This window comes from Scyliorhinus torazame, chromosome 5 (genome assembly GCF_047496885.1).
Source record: "Scyliorhinus torazame isolate Kashiwa2021f chromosome 5, sScyTor2.1, whole genome shotgun sequence".
In the NCBI taxonomy this organism is placed as follows: domain Eukaryota; kingdom Metazoa; phylum Chordata; class Chondrichthyes; order Carcharhiniformes; family Scyliorhinidae; genus Scyliorhinus; species Scyliorhinus torazame.
This window is the reverse complement of record NC_092711.1, coordinates 313,622,507-313,647,263: the sequence shown is the minus strand read 5'-3', so window position 1 is coordinate 313,647,263 and position 24,757 is coordinate 313,622,507.

The window sequence follows — 24,757 nt, the reverse complement described above, 5'->3', positions numbered from 1 at the left end:
TGGGGGCCGAGCCCCAACATTGAGGGGCTAGGTCGGCGCCGGACGAATTTCCAACCCGCCAGCTGGCGGAAAAGGCCTTTGGTGCCCCGCCAGCTGGCGCGGAAATGACATCTCAGGGTGGCGCATGCGCGGGAGCGTTAGCGGCCGCTGACAGCTTCCCACACATGCGCAGTGGAGGGAGTCTCTTCCGCCTCTGCCATGGTGGAGACCGTGGCGGAGGCAGAAGGGAAAGAGTGCCCCCACGGCACAGGCCCGCCCGCGGATCGGTGGGCCCTGATCGCGGGCCAGGCCACCGTGGGGGCACCCCCCCCGGGGCCAGATCGCCCCACGCCCCCCCCCAGGATCCCCGGAGACCGCCCGCGCTGCCTTGTCCCGCCGGTAAGGTAGGTGGTTTAATCTACACCAGCGGGACAGGCATTTTAGCGGCGGGACTTCGGCCCATCCGGGCCGGAGAATCGCGCGGGGGGCCCGCCAACCGGCGCGACGCGATTCCCGCCCCCGCCGAATATCCGGTGCCGGAGACTTTGGCAGCCAGCGGGGGCAGGATTCACGCCAGCCCCCGGCGATTGCACAAAAAGCTGCCACAAACAACGATGACTGGATGTGTTTTATTGACATTGATGAGGGGTAAATATTGGATAGGATAGTGAGGCAGACTCCCTTTTCTTCTTGAAAATATTGCGAAGCAATCTTTCACTCCCGCCTAAAGCAGTTTCGAGCCCCTCGGTAGGCCAGCACTGCACTGGAACAACCCACGCCGCTCCAGCTGCCGATGCCGGCTTCAAATGGGCGCCGCGGGTCTGCGCATGCGCACTGCAACAGGCACCAATGCACGCAGTGCGACCTATGTGGTTGCGCGCATGCGCGGTGGCTCCCTTCTCCGCGCCGGCCCTGCGCAACATGGCACAGGGCTATAGGGGCCGGTGCGGAGCAAAAGAGGCCCCGAGCCCGAGAGGCCGGCCCGCCGATTGGTAAGCCCCGATCGCGGGCCAGGCCACAGCGGAGGCCCCCCCACTCCCGGGGTCGGAACCCCCCCCTCATCCCAAGCAGGCCGCCTCCTGATGGATGCACGCCGAGGTCCCGCCGGGTAAGACCACATGTGGACAGCGTCGGCGGGACTCGGATTTTTTTTACGGCAGCTTGGCCCATCCCGGGCGGAGAATCGCCGGGAGGGGCCGCGTAGAGCGGCCCCAGACTGGCACCGCGCCAACTGCGCTGGCGCCAATGGCGCCGATTCTGCGCTCTACGGAGAATCGGCGGACCAGCGTCGGGGCGGCGTCGCGCGATTCGCTCCTGGCCCAGCGATTCCCCGGCCCAGCCTGGGCTGAGAGAATCCCGCCCAGGATCTTAATTTAATGTCTCAACTGCAAAGTTACAGGTGCGATTCTACATCCCCCCTGCCACCTGTCTCAACGGTGGGAGGCAGTGCGCCATTCGCTGCAGACGGGATTTTACGGTCCTGCGGCGATCAATGGGAATTCTCATTGAAGCCGCCCCACGCCGATGGGAAACCCACAGTGGGGACGCGCTGCTGGTCGGCATGAACGGCTGGAGGATTCCGGCCTACATCTCGAATGATGTAAAACTCCCTCGGTGCTGTATTGTAATGGGAGCCTCAATCTTCATTCACAGATCCTGCTGTACAACCTGAAATCACACTCTTCTGACTCAGAAGTGAGCTGCTTATCACCGAGCCACTGTTGACCACCACCGCCCCCCCCCCTCCTCCACCGCGCCCCCCCCCCCACCGCTGCTGCCCCGAGCATAATCAATGTTGATCAAATCATTGGTTGTTTGGGGAAGACACCTCTTCATTCTACCCATGTCAATGCAGCTACAATCTCTCCTCTAACAGTTTCACCTCCTGCCATCTCTTTTATTTCCCTTATCTTCACCATGCTCCGGAATATCTCCTTAGAAATACACTGAAATGCCTCTTGGATTAGCTTCCAGGAGGACTCCTAGTTGAAGTCTGCTGAACAATGCATTTGAGGGGGTGTTTCTCAATGCCTGCAGTGCTTCGAAAGACCCTGCCATTCAATGGCACTTTGGCATTTTGTTTTGGCCTTGGCGGGGAACTCCCTATCAATGCCACTTTTTAAAACTGCTTGTGGATTGGTGTGCTGTTTTTAAAGGCAACCCCGATCTTTTGACCCTCCAGGACCCTCTCCCCAACTCACCCAGTTTACCTCTTGCCAGGTCATTGAGCACCCCACCCCCCTCACCCCACATCCTATGGCAAGACCCCCCCTGGGCCCAACCCCTGACCCGGAGAACCTAGAACTTGGAAACCTTGCCACTGCCAGCCTGGTAACCTGGCAGTGCCCATACCAACCTGGCTGCATCAAGGTGCCCAGGTGCCAGGGGGAGTGTCAGCGTACCACCTTGCCCTGTCCCTGTCCACTTGGGGGGGCTTCAACTCCTCAGCGAAACCGCCGCCCTCCCCACCCGCCAAGGTGCCATCATGACTGTTTCACAACTTTGTCGTGGGTTGCCTTGTCCTGGCCACAATTTGTTCCCCCCCCCACCCCCCCGCCCCCCCCACCTCCCTTCCTGCCTGTCTTCCATCTACTCATAGGCTCACATTGCAAATATCTTGGCCAGCAAATCTTTAATTTTCCTCTCGTGGTTCTCACCTTTAGGAGATGGATCAGGTTTAGCGCTGTGATTTGCCCTTCCATTGACCAAAACCTCTAAACAATGCCCGCAGCGTGTTGGTAGAAATCAGGAAGCTGCTCATTAATTCACAACATCCTTTCCTGAGAAAACTATTCATCGGCCCTCTGCAATTGTCCCTCACTCTGTTTCTTTCCCGTGTTCGCAAACAGAGAATGCGCGCAAATTCTGTCCTTTGGCAACTGTGGCTGAACTGGCAAAATGCAGGTCAATGGATCCAAATTTGTATGTAGGGGGGGGAATCTGCAGCTCCAAACACTACTTCACTCATTTCAGACCCTTTCTTTCGACAATGAAAGGGAGGTTTTGTATGATGCATGGGACAGAGCCAGACAGAGAGCACATTATGTATTCTTGAATACACATCAGCAGAACAAAAGAGCTTTTCAATAGCACCACCAGCTTACGGTGTTTGATGGGGTATTAAAAAAAAAACAATGAAGAAAGATGCAAAAATATGAAGCCGATATATAATAGGCAAAACATCCCTCACTAAATAGCACTCAAATCCTTGTGTTTTATTAAATAGTAATTGCAATTCTAAATTGCTAACTTCTCGAATGGTATATTACAGTCGCACTAATTACATTAAATCATTCCGGCATTGTGTTCTAAACCTCTCCAATCTACAAAAGAGGTGTTGTGACGATTATGTGGTGTGTAAAGATAAAACAATACAATTGTTAAAGTAAAGGAATGAATGGCTGACCGAGCTTGTTGTCTGAATAAAGGTAAAGTGACGATATAGTACCATACGTGGAAATGAGCTCATCGGTATTTTTATTGCTTTTTAATTCATAGCACGATGGTTCAGTTTGCCCAGGAAATTACACCAACAAGAGCTCACTGGATTACCTCCTGTTTAAGAGGCAAAGTCCTCCTTGGCTGGGTTACAAAGGGCAGTCAGCCCAATGATGCAGACAAATTTCAGGCCTGACTTTCCTGATCCTACGGAAAAGGGAACACCCATTTTCTAGACATAATGGTCAGCTCGAAGGGGCTGGATCTCCACCAGGATTAAGTTGGCCCGGGCATTTTGGGACTTCCCTGTAGAGCTGAAGATGTGCCAACGTTGCGAAATCCAATCTCATCGATGCAATTCTCAGCCTTTCTTCGACACTTTCCTGTTTGTGGCACCATGGGATGCCCTGAATGGCTGAATTTAACAGTCTGCTCCCTTAACTCTACCACCAGAAGAAATATTCGCTCGATCTCTAATCTATCATCTCCTTTAGTCATCTTAAACAGCTCCATTAGATCAACTCTTCATATTCTTTACTCGCATCTGCCTGCCTCGGGAGATGATGGATTCCGCCCAGGTGATACGTCACTTCTGGATTGAGCGTCGTCTGTTCGTCTGTTGCGGCTGTAGAGGCCGATTCGAGAGGAGCAGTCTCTTCCGCGGCTGGCACACACGAATAACGTTGTCTCGAGGTTGACTGTTGGTTTTTATCCTTCCGGCTGGCTCTTCTTTCCCCCATTTGATTGTTTATTTCTCCACGCAATTTCTGACTGCCTGACTCGAGGCATTCCAGTCAGCAGACAGACCTTCCCATGCACCAATTCCAATCGAAAGACCTGTTATTGGGTGAATTGGACATTTTGAATTTTCCCTCTGTGTACCCGAACAGGCGCCGGAATGTGGCGACTAGGGGATTGTCACAGTAACTTCATTGCAGTGTTGATGTAAGCCTACTTGTGACAATAATAAAGATTATTATTGCTGTCCTGGTCGACTTGAACACTCGTTTGCAGATATTATTAATAATAATAATCGCTTATTGTCACAAGTAGGCTTCAATGAAGTTACTGTGAAAAGCCTCTAGTCGCCACATTACGGTGCCTGTTCGGGGAGGCTGGTACGGGAATTGAACCTGCACTGCTGGGCTTGTTCTGCATGACAAGCCAGCTGTTTATCCCACTGTGCTAAACCAGCCCCTAATAATAATCTTTTATTGTCACAAGTATGAAGTTGCTGTGAAAAGCCCCTAGTCGCCACATTCCGGCACCTGTTCGGGTAAGCTGGCACAGGAATTGAACCAGCGCTGCTTGCCTTGCTCAGCATCACAAACCAACTGTTTAGCCCGCTGAGCTAAACCAGCCCTGCAAGATCGCCTTGCATCATTGACATGGGAAGGCTTTTGCTCTCCTGCCGATAGCAAGCTCATGATAGAGAAGGCAGCCATCATCCATTTGACTCACATGACCCACCCAATGGACCCGCCGCTGACTCAAGAGGGCAAACATTAAAAAAATATATACTTTTATTGGTATTTTCCACTTGTTACAGAGTAACAGCTCAAGTGTATCTGCAATTTGCGAACAGGTTTTTTGTCTTACTTACAAAGGTTTTTGCATGAACTCCACCCCCTCCCTCCCCCTCCCGCCCTCTTCCCCACCTCCCCTCCACTCCCCCCCCTTCGTAGTTTAGTTCCCCTCTTGGTATTGCCGTCTGGCCTGGGCGAACATGCCGGAGATCCCTGCTCGCTGGTGTGCTTCCTATTCAACACTCTTTCTTGCCCAATATTTGTCTGAGGCGGTGGAGGTGGAATCTGTTCAACTGCTTTCCTTTGCCTGCAGAAGGTTCTCATTCCGTAAAGGGATTTCGGAATTTCAAAATGGCCGCTGGAGTCATGTGACCATCTTTCTCCACATTGACTTCAAGAGGGACATTTATCCAGCTTCTGGGACTGATTTTGGTAATGTCCCGGCCATTGGGGTAATATGCAATGTTATGGCAAACCTGTAAAACACAAATTACAAATGTAAGGACAAGATTTAAAAGCAGCCCCTGAAAGCAAAAACAAACTTTGCAGGAAACTCAAAAAATTAAAGCAAAAGGTGATTGAAGAGGTTGAGAAAGCACCCCGGTCCCCACGGTGCCCATCAGTCCCGGAGGACCTCGATCGAGCCGGCAGAAGCTGCATGCTCCCTGTCCAAGGACACCCAGCCATGAATGTGGCCGCAGAAGAGGGGCAGACAGTCAGGCCTGATAACACTCTTGGCCGACTGCTGCCTGGACCGGTTGATGGCTATTTATTTTTGCGGCGGAATTATGAAGCCCTTAATTTGACCTTAATTGGCCACTCAAAGGTCTCAATTGATGGCAGGGTAGGAGGACCATCTGTGAGCCTTCCGGCCGTGGACTTCCTACGGACAGAGGCAGGAAGGTGACGGGGCCTCCACCTGGCACCTTCACACCTATTTGTTTTTCTTTACTTACTGGGAGCTGAGCGTCACAGGCAAGGCAAGCAATGGTTGCCGTTCTCATATTTCCCTTTTAACTAAACATGTCAACAAAATTACTGTGGGCCTGGAGTCACTCGCAGGCCAGACCAGGTCATGCCAGCTGATGTCCTTCCCGAAGGAGACATTTGGTGGACTCATCTGCAGAAGTCTAGGCCACCCTATCCAGAACCTTACTCCCATTTTTCGGGAGTGAAGGTTGTTCAGTTGAATGTGAATTTTCAAGTACATTCTTATTAAAGTGTTCACAACAAAACATTGGGCTGGATTCTACAGGGCATGGCAGTCCCCATTCCCACACGTTCCACCCACCTCCCCAGTTAAAATGCCCACACACCCATGGACCTGACAGCTGTTGCAGAGCGGTTTAATCCTGAGAGCAGTGGTAATTGTCTTAAGGTAAAAGTTCTGCCCCTGTCTTGGAAGGAAGCCCCGCCTCAGATAGCTGCCAACCAATTGGATTGGCCGGCAAGCTCTGCAGTCTCGGCAGCACCAATCAGATGTGGTTGCCACTGCTGGAACTACAGGCAGTCCTCCCACTTGAGGTTCCCAGATAGTTCTAATGTCAGGGGTTAGAGGCTGAAGGGTTTGGGGGATGGGGATTGGGGCTCTGGGTTCAAGAGGCTGGCAGGGGAGGGGGGATGGGGAGGGGGAGGAGGGTTAAAGGAGTGATAGTGCCTCCGATAGGCTCAGAGGACCTGCAAAGGAGGTTCCAACTCACCCCGCCATATTGCCCGACACCAACCCATGCCGTTACTGCTACCAGGTTCCCACCTGGTGTAGACCTACCCATACCACATGTAAAATGCCAGCGGCGGCAGGATGAGGCGATTTGAGGGTAGTTGTTGGGTATTCCGGACCCAGGCTGATGCTCTAGGGCCATGGGTTCAACTCCACCCACAGCAGCTGAACCCACAGGGGTCACTGTGGTGGTCATCACTCCAGGGAGTGGCTTCCTGAGGGCTTCTACTGGCAAGACAGCCTGTTATTGATATAATCACTGATGAGAACCAAGGATCATTTGCTACCGACACGTGGGCCTCTCGCTGAGGGCATGTTCTGATTATATTCCATTGATTCTGGGCTCCTAAAAAGAACATGAGAACAAATGATCCTCATCACCATTCATTCCATTTCTAGTCAAATATTTGTTTACAAATGTGGCAAAAATGGAAGAACAAAAACAGGAAGAACCATGTCCAGAACAGTAACTTTCATAAGTCTTGCTGGGTGAGCATTTATTGCCAATAACCTTAATTTCCCTTGAGAAGGTGATGGTGATCCGTCTTCTTGAACTGTTGAAGTCCATGTCATTGGGTACGCCCACTGTGCTGTTCAGGAGGGATTCAAGGATTTTGACCTGGTGACAGTGAAGGACTGGTGATAACGGGATCAGGGGTTATAGGCAGAAGGCAGGAGAATGGGGATGAGAAAATATCAGCCATGCATGATTGAATGTTGGAGCAAACTCGATGGGCCGAATGGCCTAATTCTGCTCCTATGTCTTCTGGTCTTATGTATTTCCAAGTCAGGATGGTGTGTGGGAAACTTGCAAATGGTGTTGTTCCCACACATCTGCTGCCCATGTCAATCTAGGTGGTAGAGTCTGTGGGTTTGAAAGGTGCTGTCAAAGGAGCCTTGGTGGGTTGCTGCAGTGCATCTTGTAGGTGGTCCACACGGACCACTGTGGCGGCGTAAGCAATGTGCATTGAAGGTGGCGGATGGGGCCCCAATCAAGCGGGCTGCTTTGTCCTGGATGGTGCCATGCTTCTTGAGTGTTGTTGGAGCTGCACTCAACGAGCCAATGTGACCGAAGGAGGCCATTCTGCCCTTCGTGTGCAAGGCATTGTTCTAACGAGTCAAGTTCATGTGAAAACCACTGCTGTAGATTAAAACTTACGAAAAGAAAATGCGCCCACAGGAATGTGCTGGGAGTCTGTCAAACGTTTGGTCATGAAATCGATTTCTTACCCTTGTGTACAGTTATCAATCCTCAATGCCTAACAGTGAAGAGTTTATATTTTTTTATCATAGAATTTACAGTGCAGAAGGAGGCCATTCAGCCCATCGAGTCTGCACCGGCTCTTGGAAAGAGCACCCTACCCAAGGTCAACACCTCCACCCTATCCCCATAACCCAGTAACCCCACCCAACACTAAGGGCAATTTTGGACACTAAGGGCAATTTATCACGGCCAATCCACCTAACCTGCACATCTTTGGACACATTTGTTGTTCGTAGAACCTGAGCATGAAGGACAAGTCTGCATTTATTACCCCCTCCCCCCCCCCCCCCCCATCCTGTTACCCTGAGAAAGCAGTGATGGCCATCCTGTTTGTATCACATGGCCTGTGTTACCATAGCGTTGCACTAGGAGTTCGAATTATAAAATGGCCGCAGGACAAAAGGGAGTCATTTGGCCCATCAAGCTCGTATCAGCTCTCTGCGAGAGTGGCTTAGCTAGCCCCAATCTTCTGCCCTTTGGCAGTAACCTTGGAGATGTGATTCCTCTGGGTGCTGCTCCAATTCTTTTTTCAAAACCACAAACGAATCTGCCTCCAGCACCCTTTCGGGCTGCACATTCCAGACCGTAAGCACCTGCTGCCTAAAAAGGGTTTGGCCTCATGTCACCTTTCGTTAAAGGCTTCGACACGTTCAGTGACAGCAGGGTGATGAATGTTCAGATCGGGGGGGATGGCTGACTTGAGGAGAAGTTACAGGTCATGGTGTTCCCATCACATGACTGCTCAACACCTTCCCAGCGACAGAGGTCACACGACAGGAAGGCGGCAACGGCTTCAAGGATTTACCAAAGGGAGCCCAAAATAACCCACCAGAATACTACAGTAGACCTTGCAGCATCGCTTATTTTTAGTGCTGAACAGTGGAGTCTACTTTAATGTTCCTCATGGGTTTGCAAAGCAGAGCTGTTTTATTGCCATGTTCAGATGCCAAATTCCATTCATACACTTAGCAAATTAATCAGTCTGTTCAGCTCTGCTCAATCCAGCTTCTATTTTCCAAAACTAACGCAAAATATGTGCGAATGCTGGAATTCGGAAATAAAAATAGAAAGTGTTGGAAATATTTGTTTAAAACCTGTTGCAGCGGTAACTACTGCCAGTCCTGCTGAGCGACCTGAAATGCTATAATTCTGCTTCACTCTTCACAGATGCTGCCTGATTAGCTGAGCCGTCTCCAGCATTTCCTGTTCACAGTCCATCATTTTACGTTATTTGGCTCCGTGATGTTTGCTTGGCTTTCCCAACCGCAAACATCCAGGCAACTGAACACTCGTTATCCACGGATGTTGCACTTCATTGGCAGAAACGCTTCCAGTCCTGCGTGGACCTCTCGGTGCTAAACTCTTTTTCTTTTCACAGTTCTGCAGTCAATGGTGTGTGAAAGCGCAACCCTACTCAAACCTTTAGCCTTGGCGGTAATTAACGTCTCTCAACACACACAAACGTATGAGGTTTCAGACAGTTAAACATGACTTCTTCCTGATTGCAGTTTAACAAACAATTCGGTGAATAGCAAGCGAGGGGGAAAAGAAATGAGACAAAGATTGTCTTTATAGCATAATGCTCATGCCAACTACAGCTCTAAAAGAGACAGATGCTTCATTGCCAAGGCTTCCCGTCTCATGGAACAGCTGCGTGCCTCTGTGGGCATTTTGGATATTTGCAGCTCACTGTGTTTTTTCTGTTGTGCTTTCTGTGCGCATAATAAATGCGGAAGCAGTGGGCAACCTACGTTGCAAACAGATCCATTCTTAATAACAGCCCATTGGTTCAACACATCGGACATCCTGCTGAACAGATTCCCCAGGGGGTCATAGCGAGGGAAGCAGGACGAATAGGGGAAGAGAAGGGAAAAGGGAGAGGCTTGAATTATTTGATCACAAGCCAGGCCCTTTGAGTGCAGCTTCCAGGATAGACCAATATTAAAAACAGAAAATCAGTGTAATATTAAACCTACACACACACTCCTGCAAATACTCCTGCACATTCACAGTCACACACAGACGCGCACACACACGCTGAAGAATCTTCAATGAAGGAAGCAACTTCTGCTTGCTATTTCACAATTATTAAACAATTAATAAACTTGCAGAATGGGCAGAAACTGGGAAATAAACGACAACACAGATAAATGTGTGGTGCTAAACCTCAACAGGAAGAATTACTCGGGGGGGGGGGGTGGAAGTCTAAGTGGGGTAAGGAACAAAGGGATCTCAGAGTATAGATACATCAATCACTAAATGTTGTGCCGCAAGTTAGATGCCAGAAAAACCACACACCAAGCGCTAGGCTTTATTCGCAGAGGAATAGAATTGAAAAGTAGAGAAGTTACACTAAACCTGTTTTAATGAGGACACGGGAGTCCACACCAAGTAGAGGAAGAACAAAGTTTTATTTACACAAACTATATATACATTACCTTTCGATGGAACCCTTAGTGGAGGAGCTGGTACTCTGCAAGGAGCATGGAGAAGACAGGTTGCCAACCCACAGGTCCCGTGCGGGATATTACGCCTGTGTCAAATCTTCTTTATGCCACATTTATATTGCTCCGCGCAGTTCTGGTTGTCAGGCTATAACAAGGACACGGAGGCACTGGATGCAGCAAAGATTTACAAGGATGATACCAGAAATGTGTGGGTTCGCACATCTGGAAAGGTGTGACAGGCTGGGTCTCTTGGTTAAAAAAAAGGCTATGGGGTGACCCGATCAAGGTGTTTAAATGATGAAAGGTTTTGATAAGAGTGCTTCCAGGGAGAATGTTTCCTCATGTGGGAGAGAGCAGAACCAGAGGTCATCGATACAAGATAGCCATCAATAAAATCCAATGGGGAATTCAGAAGAAATGTTCGTTACCCCAAGGACTGGTGAGAATGTGGAACATGCCAGCACAGGGAGTTGTTGAAGTAAATAGCATAGATGTATTTAAGGCGAAGCTAATCATGCAGTGGGTGAAGTGAAGAGAGTTACAATGGTATTTAAATGAACATAGAAGGAGGCCATTCGGCCCATCGACCCACGTAAGCCCTCACTTCCACCCAATCCCCGTAACCCAATAACCCCTCCCAACGTTTTTTGGTCACTAAGGTCAACTTAGCATGGCCAATCCACCTAACCTGCACATCTTTGGGCTGTGGGAGGAAACCGGAGCACCCGGAGGAAACCCACGTACACACGGGGAGAACGTGCAGACTCCGCACAGACAGTGACCCAGCGGGGAATCGAACCTGGGACCCTGGTGTTGTGAAGCCACAGTGCTAATCAATTGTGCTACCGTGCTGCCCACGCCATGAGTTCAGATATGAGGAGGCTCAAGTGGAGCATCAATATCAGCAAGGCCTGGTTCGGCCAAGTGGCCTGTTTCGGTGCCAGATGTCATGTGTAATCCTGTGTCATTCTTAAAACCCCCCTGCACCTTGTTACATCACAAACATTAAATTCAGGGGCGAAATTCTCCTACCCGCCCCGCCACATTTCTGCTCCGACCGGCCGGCGGGAGTCTGCGTAATACAGGCCGGTCAATGGGGTTTCCCATTGTGGGGCAGCCCCACGCCGTCGGGAAACCCCCGGGCGCCGGCAAAACGGAGACTCCCGCCGGCGGAGACTGACGCCCCTGGTCTCTGTTGATGCCAACATGAATGGAGAATAACAGTAACGCTTTTGTATGAAGATAATTCAAACTAATTGAGTCATCATTAATCTAAATATTCTGACCTCATTTTACCAAGTCGGCAAGGAAAGCAGCATTAAAGCATAGTAACGTTGTTTACTGAGATAGACACAGTGTTGGGAGGTGAAAAGGAAAAGGAACGTTTAAAAATGAACGTTTCCTGCAGTGCGGTTCGCTGCCTCAGTATCTGTCGAAGCACTCTGCAGGACTTTTCTCGAAATGTAGTGACTGCTGTAATATGGAGAACTTGGAAGTCAATTTTTGCAGACCAACCGGCAGCACGGTGGCACAGTGGTTAGCACTGCTGCCTCACAGCGCCAGGGACCCGGGTTCGATTCCGGCCTTGGGTGACTGTATGGAATTTGCACGTTCTCCCCGTGTGTGCGTGGGTTTCCTCCGGGTGCTCCGGTTTCCTCCCACAGCCCAAAGATGCGCAGGTTAGGTGGATAATAATGATCTAATAATCTTTATTATTGTCACAAGTAGGCTTACATTAACACTGCAATTAAGTTACTGTGAAAAGCCCCTAGTCGTCACACAATTTGCATTTTCATTCCAGCGCCTGTTCGGGTACACTGAGGGAGAATTCAGAATATCCGATTCACCCAGTAGCACATCTTTCGGGACTTGTGGGAGGAAACCAACATAGACACGGGGAGAACGTGCAGACTCCACACAGACAGTGACCCAGCAGGGAATCGAACCTGGGACCCTGGTGCTGTGAGGCAACAGATTGGCCATGATCAATAAGGGGATAGGGTGGATGAGTAGGCCTGGGTAAAGTGCTCTTTCTGAGGGTGGGTGCAGATTCAATGGGCCGAATGGCCTCCTTCTGCACTGTTGGGATTCTATGGATTCAATGGAAGTGCCAAGAATACCAACAACTGTGTGGGATCATCACCAGCTAATCTGTTGAAGTGATTGGGGGCCAAATATTGACCATGTGACCAGGAAATAAACCACACCTGAGGGGTCAAGTGGGACCTTGGCTTAATGTGTCGGTCACAAGGAGGCCCTTTAACCAGCGCAGCACTCCCTCTGTTTTGTACAGGGAATGTCAGCCTTGATTATGAGCTCTAGCCCCGAGATACTCAGGCAAATACACTTATAAATATGTATTCACTTCCCAGCAAATTCATTTGCAAAGAAGTTGTCAGCTGCCAGATAGGAGACTTATCAAATGTGATTAAAATGTCACAGAAATGCTTTTAAGTTATCGAAATGGCAATTTTGAGAGTAACACAGAAAGACTAAACAATGTGACATTAGTTCCCTGAAGAGAAAGGCGTTGCTGTTTTTACATGCAATGCGAGATGATATTTTGATTCGCATCCACAAACAATCAAATGCTTGTGGCACATTTTTTTGAGTAATTGAATCAAATTTAAAAGTTACTGACATATCAGAAAACTGTCAACAAATAAACCCAGCACAAATATCTGATTTAAGTCTTCAAGCGTAAGCCAGGGTGATAAAAAAACCATTCTCAGACTGGTTAATCCATTTCTGTCTGGTGCTATATGTAAAACAACCTATTCACACTTCCTATAATAAGAACATAAGAACTAGGAGCAGGAGTAGGCCATCTGGCCCCTCGAGCCTGCTCCGCCATTCAATGAGATCATGGCTGATCTTTGTGGACTCAGCTCCACTCTCCGGCCCGTACACCTTATCCCCGAATCCCTTTATTCTTTAGATAGGCATCTATCTTTTTCTTAAAAACGTTTAAAGAAGGAGCCTCAACTGCTTCACTGGGCAAGGAATTCCAGAGATTCACAACCCTTTGGGTGAAGAAGTTCCTCCTACACTCCGTCCTAAATAATATCACATTTACTTTCAGTAACATCATACTATCGCAGTCATATTTTGCTGACTCACCCAGGGGTAAATCTGCAGCAACTTGGAGTTGAAGAATTAAAGGTAGAAAAGAGACAAATTATTGAGGACATATAAAATCTATTTAATACAGCTGACTGAGTCATTCACGTAAGATTTGATCTTCTGCATCAAGAGACGAGAGGGAGTTTTATAAAGCATAAAGATTTTATGATGCAGTAAAGGTATAACAGAACTTATTAATAAGATGTGTATGTCCAACCTTTGCAATTAAAAGCATAACACTGATGTTGCTCTGAGACAATCCAAATTGAATGGTGCTTCTCCCGTTTGAGTCTGTCCAAACGCACTTTCACGCTATTCCTGACCATAATAAGCAGCCGCCAGTCTGTTTCCAGATGCCACGGTCGGGATTCTCCGGAATCCCGACCAAGTGTTGGCGCCAGTGTCAAAACCGGCGCGAGCAACGGCGGCGTCAAGGTGCCTCCAGGCCCAGTCATTCTCCCCGTCCTCGGGGGCTAGAACGGTGCCGGAGTGCTGTGCGCTGCTCCAGTGCCGAAAGCCGGCCCGTCACAGGCGGTGCGGGTCTGAGCATGCGCGCCACGGACGGCACGAGAACACGCATGCGCGCCACGGCCGGCGCGGTCTGTGCATGCGCGCCACGGCCGTTTCCACTCCGGCCCGTGCGACACCCTCGTAGTCCACTCCATGCATAAATTTGCATGGCGTGGAACGCTGGATTCCTCACCGGTTTGCGCTCCCAGGGTGATCGTAAAACAGTTGCAATTCAGCTCCGGTGGGAGCACATAGTCTCCCACATGGAGGATCCTGCCCATTGTGTTTACATTTACAAACCTGGTGACTGTAATTATTGAGCAGCCAAGGGCCAAAGACTTTGGGTGCTTTTCTCAGGATCATTTTCTAATTGAATAGTGTCATGATTCCAGGTCAATGGGGCTGGAATTGACTCCACCCTAGAGCAGGATGTTGAAACAACGCTGTCTCAGGCAAACTAGTTTGAGTCGCTAAAGGTTGGTCAGTGTGTGTCCTCCACATGACATCATCCTGATTATGCGTGGTATAGGAGACCAGTCCTGTCTGTGGCAAGGCAATGGCTGGTATCCACTTATTGTTGGCACAGTTCCGTGCCAATACCTCTTGACCTTTCTGAAAAACTTGGGCTGGATTCTCCGATTCTGCGGCTATGTCGCATGATCCATCTGGTCTTACGGCCAGAAAGTCAGCAGCACCCCCGCATCGATCCTCCGCCCGGTGGGGGGGGGCTAGCAGGTGCGCAGTAAAAGCCCCTGGCTTTACCTGCGGATACGGCTGCAGGATGGCCGGGTCCATGGCCTTGCATGCGCACGGCAGTGGCCTGCAGTGGCCGCGCCATGCAACATGGTGCCGGCCACGCAGGGACGCGGTCTGCCGAAAACTGCCCCACTGTAACCCCCCGTGGCCACCCCCCGACAACCCCCCACCAGCCCTCACAGACCCCACCGAAGCCCCCCCTTGCCAGCAGAACGGCTCCCCCCCCCTCCCCCCACGACTGTGGCGGCGCTGGACACAGTCCGCAGCCGCCATACGAGGCCCCCGAACGGTGTGAGGACACGTGTCCCGGGGACTCAGCCCATTGGGGCCGAGCATCGGGGGAGGGCCTCAGGTGATGTCCTGAGGCCGTCGCTGTTTTTGAGGGGGCGGAGCATCGGAAAAACGGCACCGTCCCGGATTCTGGCACAAAAGTGGATTCTGCGCTGATTGCCAAGCGCAATTTAGGCGTCGGCGATTGGAGAATCCCGCCCGTGTTATTCAGCCCTATTCTCACATCGCAAAACCTGACAAAACCTTTTCCTCTCATCAATTTCTCTTGACCTGGGCAGCTTCAGCAAATCAAATGCTGTGCGTAAGTGACATTTTACCATGAATAATGCCGGAGAATTTTGATTGTCAAATGTGCTGTGTTAAGAACAGAGAACATACAGTGCAGAAGGAGGCCATTTGGCCCATCGAGTCTGCAGCCACCCACTTAAGCCCTCACTTCCATCCTTTTCCCCTAACCGAATAACCCCTCCTAACCTTTTTGGTCACTGGGGCAATTTATCATGGCCAATTCACCTAACCTGCACATCTTTGGACTGTGGGAGGAAACCGGAGCACCCGGAGGAAACCCACGCAGCCACGGGGAGAACGTGCAGATTCTGTGTGGGAACATGCATCATTGTAAATACACAAGGGGATAATGTAAATACACTAAGACGAAGTAAATACTAGAGGGAACACCAGAGACATCATGACACACAGACATTCAATCAATAGATCAGTAAGATAGGACACGACCAATGGACAGTCAAGATACCCAGAGGTGACACTACCACAAGGGGGCTACCCATATAAAAGCACAGAGCACACATGCTCTTTCTCTTTCCACAGGCGACACTCAGAGAGAAGGACAGGGGCAGATCAGAAGCATCAAACCCACCGCATGGCTTAGAGCAGACTGGGTAGTTAGACTGAGTTACTGCAGCAAGATTAGCAGGAGAGTCGAACTCAAGTAGGAGAATTGTGATGTGTTGGGTAGGCTGGGTCGAGGTGAACTGCACTTGATGCAGTGTAGCGAGAGACAGACCTCCAACACTTGATAAAATGCAACACGATTTTATTCAACACCCAAACTATTATACATGTTCAACTGTGGGTTGACACTATGCTGACTTGACTGGAGACCTGACACTAGCTGTGGAGAGGAATGGTGCGATTTTCCTGGCGTTTGATGCAGCCACAAGATCGGTGGCTTCGAGATAGAGTTGGAACTTTTGTTTGAAGATCCTCCAATTTGCACCGAGGTTGCCGGAGCTGCGGAGGAGGGCGGACGTTTTCCATGTCACCGGATGGCTGTTTGCTGGTCAGCATTGATTCACTCAAGGTAGGTCCGTCAAATTTTCAGCATCACTCAGCTGGTACCATGATGTGTTGGGTAGGCTGGGTCGATGTGGACTGCACGTGATGCAGTGTAGCGAGAGACAGACCTCCAACACTTGATAAAACGCAACACGATTTTATTCAACATCCAAACTATTATACGTGTTCACCTGTGGGTTGACACTATGCTGACTTGACTGGAGACCTGACACTAGCCTGACCAGACTAATCTAGATACCACATGGTGTTGGCACTGGTTAGCTCACGAGCTCTGACTGTCTCAGAGGCTGGGTCCCGAGAGAGAGCGGGAAAATTGGTGCCCTCTGGCTTTATAGTGGTCATGTCCTGTCTGGTGATTGGCTGCTCTGTTCTGTGTGTTTACTGGTCATCCTGTGTGTCAATCACTGCCTGTCTGCACTCCATTGTATACATAGATGTATATTATGACAAATTGTTAACTGTTGTCAGAGCATACATCAAGGAAGCAGCTTTTGCTACATGAAGAAGCATAACACAACATGGTATGTATTTACAGTGATGCATATCACCACATTCCGCACAGACATTGACCCAACATGGAAACAAACCTGGGACCCAGGCGCTGTAAAGCCACACTGCTATCCACTTGTGCTACCGTGCTGCCCAGCTATTCCTGTATGTTGGAATTTACTCAGTCATTTAGACAATGATCCTTGCTCCACAAGCAACCTTCAAAGTTGTTGCATTGTTTGAATCAACCTTTCTGCCAGCCCATTTGTGGCAGGGTGGTGAGGAATGGATGGGGTGTGTTGGATTCTGTTCTCCTTCAGATAACTTGTGAATTCTTATGAAATGAACTGTGGCGCATTGTCGCTAACAAGTTGTTCAGGGTAACTGAACCTTACAAAAAATCTCTCCCAGTCTTTCAGTTCTTCTCTCCAAGGATGTAACCTACATAACGGCAACTTCAGGCAATTTCAAGTGTGTATCTATCACAGTGAAAACATTCATCCATTGGTCTGGCATAACCTGTGTGAGCCCATTGCCTGGCCCTTTCTCGCCATTCCCATGGGTGTAATGGCAGGTTTCAAATCTTTGCACAAGCCGAATGCATTCCAGATTTCTATTTAATTTTGCTATTGAGCCCTGGCTATCAAAAATAGTTTCTGGCTATTTCTTTCCTATCGTACACTGACCTTCATGAAGCTGGTTTCGAACATGTTCCCTCAACACCGATGGAACAATCCCCCTCATTTCCCAAAGGAGACAGCTAGCCTGTACGGATAGTTCGAGACTTTGTGTAACATATGGATTTCCTCCTATGGTGTGTTATCAACTAATTTGAAAGAGGAAATATTACCACTTCAACTAATCAGTTTTTTTCCAATTAGGGGGCAATTTAGCATGGCCAATCTACCTACCCTGCATATCTTTGGGTTGTGGGGGTGGGACCCACATAGACAGGGCGAGAATCCGCATGGACTGTGACCCAGGGCCGGGATCGAACCCGGGTCTTCGGCGCCGTGAGACAGCAGTGCTAACCATTGCATCACCGTGCCGCCCCTGGGTTTTAACATTTATCTGCTGAATCGGACACAATGTTTAAGGTGGCAGTTAACAACATCATGGTTAAACACAACTATAATATAATGTCTTTGCCCCACGAGACACAAGGCATGTGCATGTCTCAAAGTTAAAGAGAACCACAGTAAGCCCCTTCATTTGTAATAAAGTGAATCTCAGACATTATTTAAAGCAAATACATTCTTAAGCATATTCTTACAAGATGCAAGGAAAGGCTTCAAATCTTTTTGGTTGAATTTTTTTAGGAGCACAGAAGTATGGGGGAAGACACATCCGCTCTCGGGTAGGCCCACTACACGCCCCCCCACCCCCCCCCACCCACCCCCCAAACCCAACCGGCACACCCTCTGCACCCAGCCCATCCCATCCCTTACACCCTGTGGATGGAGGGCCGAGGTAGGTTGGAATGTTGGTGAACATGCGACTGTTGGTGACAGTGCTTTGTACAATAACTGTGCCCAAGCTCCGAATGCTATCCTATCCGGACTCTATCACCTGCTCCTCCCTCGGGGTGTTTGATGGCACCGTCACCTGGCACTGGTCGGAGCAGGAGGTGGTGGTCACTGTCCGTGTGGAGTTTGCACATTCTCCCTGTGTTTGCGTGGGTTTCGCCCCCACAACCCAAATATGTGCAGGGTAGGTGGATTGGCCACGCTAAATTGCCCCTTATTTGGAAAAAATGAATTGGGTACTCTAAAAAAATTTTTTTTTAATTGTCCCTTTCAGGGCAAAGCCTGGCCAGGGTGACCAGTTGGGACTCAGAGCGGGGTATCACCCAGGGGGAAGGGTTCTCCTGGGCAGAGTTAGTTCAGAATGAGCTGAAAACACACTGCTGCTCCAGAGATCACCAAATAAACATATTTTGTTCATGAATGGAGTCTCATCACTGCAAATGGAGCGCATCATGCCAACGTTTTTGTGAACTGCGTTTAAATTCTCAGTCTGCTGAGGTGGGGTTTCCTTTTCCTTCAGAAGTTTAGTTCAGGCCTCTGGATCATTCGCCTGACAAAATAACCGGGAGACGACTGCACCCCGGCGATATGCATTATTAAATTCCCATTCAGGCAGTGAAAACACAAACATACTCCTGTAGACTGGGCTGATAATATTAATGAATAATTTTTTCATCTGTCATTTCAGTGACATTTATGGAGGAATTAAGCTGCTTAAAATGAACGGGATATTGTCAGAGTTGAAATCTCAAGAGAGGGATGTCGCACGGATATTAATATCACCAACAGCCACTCTTAGGCTCGTGTCCTTTGTTCAAAGAACCTTCCCCCTGGAACCGTCTGGAACCCATTCACTGAACGCGTGATGATGTATACAACTGCAGAATTGCAACATTGGGTGAGCAGTGTTCATGATGATGAATCTTACCCCTAAGTGCCTCTGACACAAAAATTGCAGAACTATAAATGTGGACGAGCACGGAATGACATTAGCATCAGAAAAGAGGCTATTGACTGCTGTATCATTTGTTTGCCTAGTTTTCCTGCCCTTGTAGGACACCCTAACCTTAAGACACCAATAAAAACCATGGAAGATTACACCACCTCAGTACAACATAATTTTGATTCTTCTGAACCCCAAATTGCCCAAGATGTTTTGGTTCTTTTTATTAATCTGTGCAGGTCACTGTATCACACTAATGTGGGGAGCGTATAATGGTGCCGTGCATTACCTATAATAGCCTATGAATACGGACAATTGAATGGAGGATTTAGTAATGAATCTTATCAGCATTCTAAACCTGGCTAGTCAATGATTCAATTTTATATTTGCCAGAAAGGTATAATGCACTATCAAAGTTCTGAAGGTTTTATGTAAAAAGTCACATTTTTTAATCAATTTCCTTGCATCCAAAATGACTGCCGTTAATTAGCCAAAGCAGCATTTCAATTTGTGGAGAGTATCAGGGCTTAGCAGGAATATCAAGTTCAACAGGAGGAATTTTACCCCTACAGCTCCCATTCGAGATTCTGCTCCAACTTTGCATTACCTCAGTGCAGATTTTGTTATTTGTTTATGTTACAACCCGGCCCAGAGCCACGGGGTCTGTACCATCAGGTTTCCTCTAGCCTCATCCGAGTATGATATCCCCCGATGAGGGGTCGGCTACACACTTTACCAGGAGACCCTTGGGCAAGTAGAGAGTGTATACTGTACATTATCAAATCCTTTTGTTTCTTATCCATCAAATATACGCCTTCGCTTCCTTTGTGGTCACTCGCCTGGATCTTACTGGCGAAGAGGGCGAAGTGGAACCCCTGGACCAACCTACCTTTAACAGGCTTCGGGAGGACTCCCTCCATGACGCACGTTAACATTAATTGGGAAGTTGGAGGCTACGATGGGTGATTGGAACAAATATATGGCTTGAATGCAGTATTTTGTTCGTCTAAATGCCATTATCGGCGATGAAAGGCAGACTGTCACCCTCCTAGTCGTCTGTGGGGTGGCCACATACAGAATAATCAAAAGTTTGATTTACCCACACTCGCCCGACACGCGCTCCTTCGAGGAACTGGTCTCGTTGGTGAGCAACAAGTCCAATCCAAAGTCACCGCTCACAGAGACATAGTTTTATTTTCACAACGGCACCCAGCACCAAGGGGAATAGGTGACTGACTTCCTGACCCGTTTCAAGACTCTGAATCGCACGTCCGATTTGGACCATTATCGGGTACCCATGATTGAAGATCTATACACTCGGCTCAGTGGGGAATGCACTTTTGCCAAGCTCGATATGAGCCATACTTATTTACAGCTGGTTCTGGACCCTGGCTCCCGAAAGAACGTGACGGGAAATATACACCGTGGTCTTCAGGATTTGATTTTGATTTGATTTATTGTCACATACCGAAGTACAGTGAAAAGTATTTTTCTGTGGCCAAAGGAACGTACAAAGTACGTACATAGTAGACAAAAGAATAATCGACAGAGTACATTGACAAATGGTACATCGACAAACAGTGATTGGTTACAGTGCGGAACAAGGGGCCAAACAAAGCAAATACATGAGCAAGAGCAGCATTGGGCATCATGAATAGTGTTCTTACAGGGAACAGATCAGTCCGATGGGGAGTCGCTGAGGAGTCTAGTAGCTGTGGGGAAGAAGCTGTTCTTATGTCTGGATATGCGGATCTTCAGACTTCCGTATCTTCTGCCTGATGGAAGGATCTGGAAGAAGGCAATGCCTGGGTGGGAGGGGTCTCTGACAATGCTGTCTGCCTTCCTGAGGCAGCGGGAGGTGTAGACAGAACCAATGGGAGGGTGGCAAGCTTGTGTGTTGCGTTGGGCTGAGTTCACCACACTCTGCAGTTTTTTGTGATTTTGGGCCGAGCAGTTGCTATACCAAGCTGTGATGCAGTCAGATAGGATTCTCTCTATCGCACATCTGCAGAAATTTGTGAGAGTCGATGCAGACATGCCACGGAGGTTGGTGAGGAGGCTGGTTTAGCATAGGGCTAAATCGCTAGCTTTTAAATCAGACCAAGGCAGGCCAGCAGCACAGTTCAATTCCCGTGCCGGCCTCTCCCGAACCGGTGCTGGAATGTGGCGACTAGGGGCTTTCCACAGTAACTTCATTTGAAGCCTACTTGTGACAATAAGCAATTTTCATTTCATTTCATTTCAAATTTCTTTGGCTTCTGTAGGAAGTAGAGACGTTGTTGGGCTTTCTTGACTGTTGCATCAATGTGAGTGGACCAGGACAGACTGTTGGTGATGGTGACCCACAGGAACCTAAAGCTATCGACCACCTCTACTCCGGAGCCATTGTGTAGTCGGGGGGTGGGGAAAGGGGGGTTGTCGCGCTGCGCTTCCTGAAGTCGATGATCAGTTCCTTGTTCTTTCCGACATTTAGAGAGAGGTTGTTTACAGTACACCATGCAACCAAATGATTTATCTCCCTCCTGTCGTCTGATTCATCGTTGTTTGAGATACGGCCCACCACCGTCGTATCATCCGCAAACTTATAGATTGAGTTGGAGTTAAATCTTGCCACACAGTTGTGTGTATATCGGGAGTACAGTAGAGGACTGAGCACACATCTTTGCGGGGTTGAGGACTATTGTGTGATGTGTTAAGTAAGTTGGTTCAACGTTGAATGCAACTGGATGCTGTGAAACTAGAAACAGGCTTCTGACACAGGAGATGGTCCAACACTGTTTTATTGAACTCCCTGATTGCTGTACATAGTCTGCTGTGAGTTGACACTCTATCAATCTAACTGATAACCTCCTACTGGCTTGACCAGACTAACTCTCTACCTCATGGTGATAGTGCTCACTGGCTTGTGCACTCTTACTATCTCAGTAGCTGTGCCCTGTAGAGAGAGGGAGAGTCTTAATGCCCTGTGTGCTTTATAGTGGTGGTGTCCTGTCTGGTGATTGGTTGTTATGTGTCGTGTGTGTTCATTGGTTATCCTACGTGTCAATCACTGCCTGTCTGCATCTCATTATATACATGAGTGGATATTATGACATCTCCCGTTTTTGAAGTAAATTTTGGAACGTGGCGATATATATACATGCATGATTATGTACAAGTGGTGAGTGAATGAACATATGTACATGGGGAGGTGTCTATCGTGCAGATACAGAGCAAACTGAACAAAATTTACAAGATTTAAATCTATAGATTCAGTCTTTGTGGCGGGCGACGAGTTCTTGTCGATCGCCTCAGAGGTGGAGGGGGGGACGCCGGTACTTGGACAGGCAGGATTGCTGCCATGTCGGTGGCCTCATGGAGAGGCGGGACCGCTACCAGATCGGTGGCCTCGTGGTGCGAGATGTCCGGAGGAGGCATGATGACATGTGGAGAAGTACAGCCAGGCAGTGGGCAGGGAACTTTTCGTAGCGCCCTCCAGCTGCGCCGTCGAATGGAGCCATCAGCCATTTGGACAACGAAGGACCTGGTGGCAGCCTGTCTGACAACAATAGCTGGGGCTGACCAACCTCCCTCAGGCAACTGAACGTGAACATCGTCTGGAGCCAGCGCAGGTAGATCCTTGGCATGAGCATCATATGTGATCTTCTGCTGGTCCCTGGATCGCTGCACTTTCTGCAGCACCGTGAGGCGGTCAAGGTTTGAAACATGGATGGCTGGAACAGTCGTCCTCAGGTTGCAGTTCATGAGCAGCTGCGCCGGAGACAAACCAGTCGACAGAGGGGTTGTCCTGTATACCAACAGCGCCAGGTTGAAGTCAGAGGCTGAGTCTGCAGCCTTGCACAGCAACCGCTTGACAATATGGACCCCTTTTTCGGCCTGCCCGTTTGATTGCGGGTATTAGGGACTGGATGTGATGTGACTGAAGTGGTAGGATCGTGCAAAGTTGGACCACTCTTGGCTGTAGAAACATGGGCCATTGTCACTCATTACTGTGAGTGGTATGCCGTGCCTGGCAAACGTCTCTTTGCAGGCTTTAATCACTGACTTGGACGTGAGGTCCGACAGTTTCACCACTTCCGGGTAGTTGGAGAAGTAGTCGATCAAGAGCACGTAATCACGCCCATTTGCGTGAAAGAGGTCTATCCCCACCTTGGACCACGGAGAAGTCACGATCTTGTGCTGTTGCAGTGTTTCCTTGGGCTGAGCTGTTTGAAACTTCTGGCATGTTGTGCAGTTGAGGACCGTGTTGGCAATGTCCTGGCTGATGCCAGGCCAGTAGACTGCCTGCTGAGCTTTGCGTTGACATTTTCGATCCCGAAGTGACCGTCATGGATCTGTCTAAGCACCATGGCTTGCATGCTTTGGGGAATGACGATTCTATCTAGTTTAAGAAGGATCCCATCGACAACCGTTAACTTGTCCTTAACATTGAAGAACTGGGGGCACTGCCCCTTTTGCCAGCCATGGGCAAGGTGTTGCATCACGCGCTGCAGTGGAGGATCTTTGGCAGTTTCTTCGCATATCTGGACAACTCGTTCATCAGTGTCTGGGAGGTTGCTGGCACACAACTGCACCTGTCCCCCGATGTGGCGAATGAAGTCGCCCGGTTCACACGGCATGGTGATGGATCGGGATAGGGCATCCGCGACGATCAGCTCCTTGCCCGGTTAATAGACGAGTTTGAAGTCATATCGGCGGAGACAAAGAAGAATTTGCTGCAGCCGAGGTGTCATGTCATTTAAACCCTTTTGGATTATGTGGACTAAAGGCCTGTGGTCTGTTTCCACCGCGAACTTCGGCAGACCGTATACGTAGTCATGAAACTTGACTATTCCTGTCAGGAGACCCAGACACTCCTTTTCGATCTGGACATACCGTTGTTCGGTCGGAGTCATGGCCCTGGAGGCATATGCCACTGGAGCCCAGGACAAGGAATCGTCTCACTGGAGGAGCACCGCCCCAATGCCGTCCTGGCTTGCGTCTGTGGATATCTTGGTATCCTTGGTTGGGTCAAAGAACGCCAGTACTGGGGCTGTGGTGAGCTTCGCCTTCAGCTCAAGCCACTCCGCTTGATGTGCGGGAAGCCACTGGCACACTGTCGACTTTTTAACGAGATGCCGGAGGGCCGTGGTGTGGGATGCCATGTTGGGAATGAATTTTCCGAGAAAATTTACCATCACGAGGAAGCGGAGGACCGCCTTTTTGTCCTCTGGTGTCTTCATGGCATTGATTGCCAGCACCTAGTTGGCATCAGGTTGCACACCTTGCTGTGAAATGTGGTCACCTAAAAACTTGATAGCGGACCGCCCAAACGAGGATTTTGGCCCTGTTGAGCTGGAGGCCATTTTCATGAATCCTCTGGAAAACCTGTTTGAGGCGAGCAATGTGATCCTCGGACGTCGTGGACCAGATGATCACGTCGTCCACA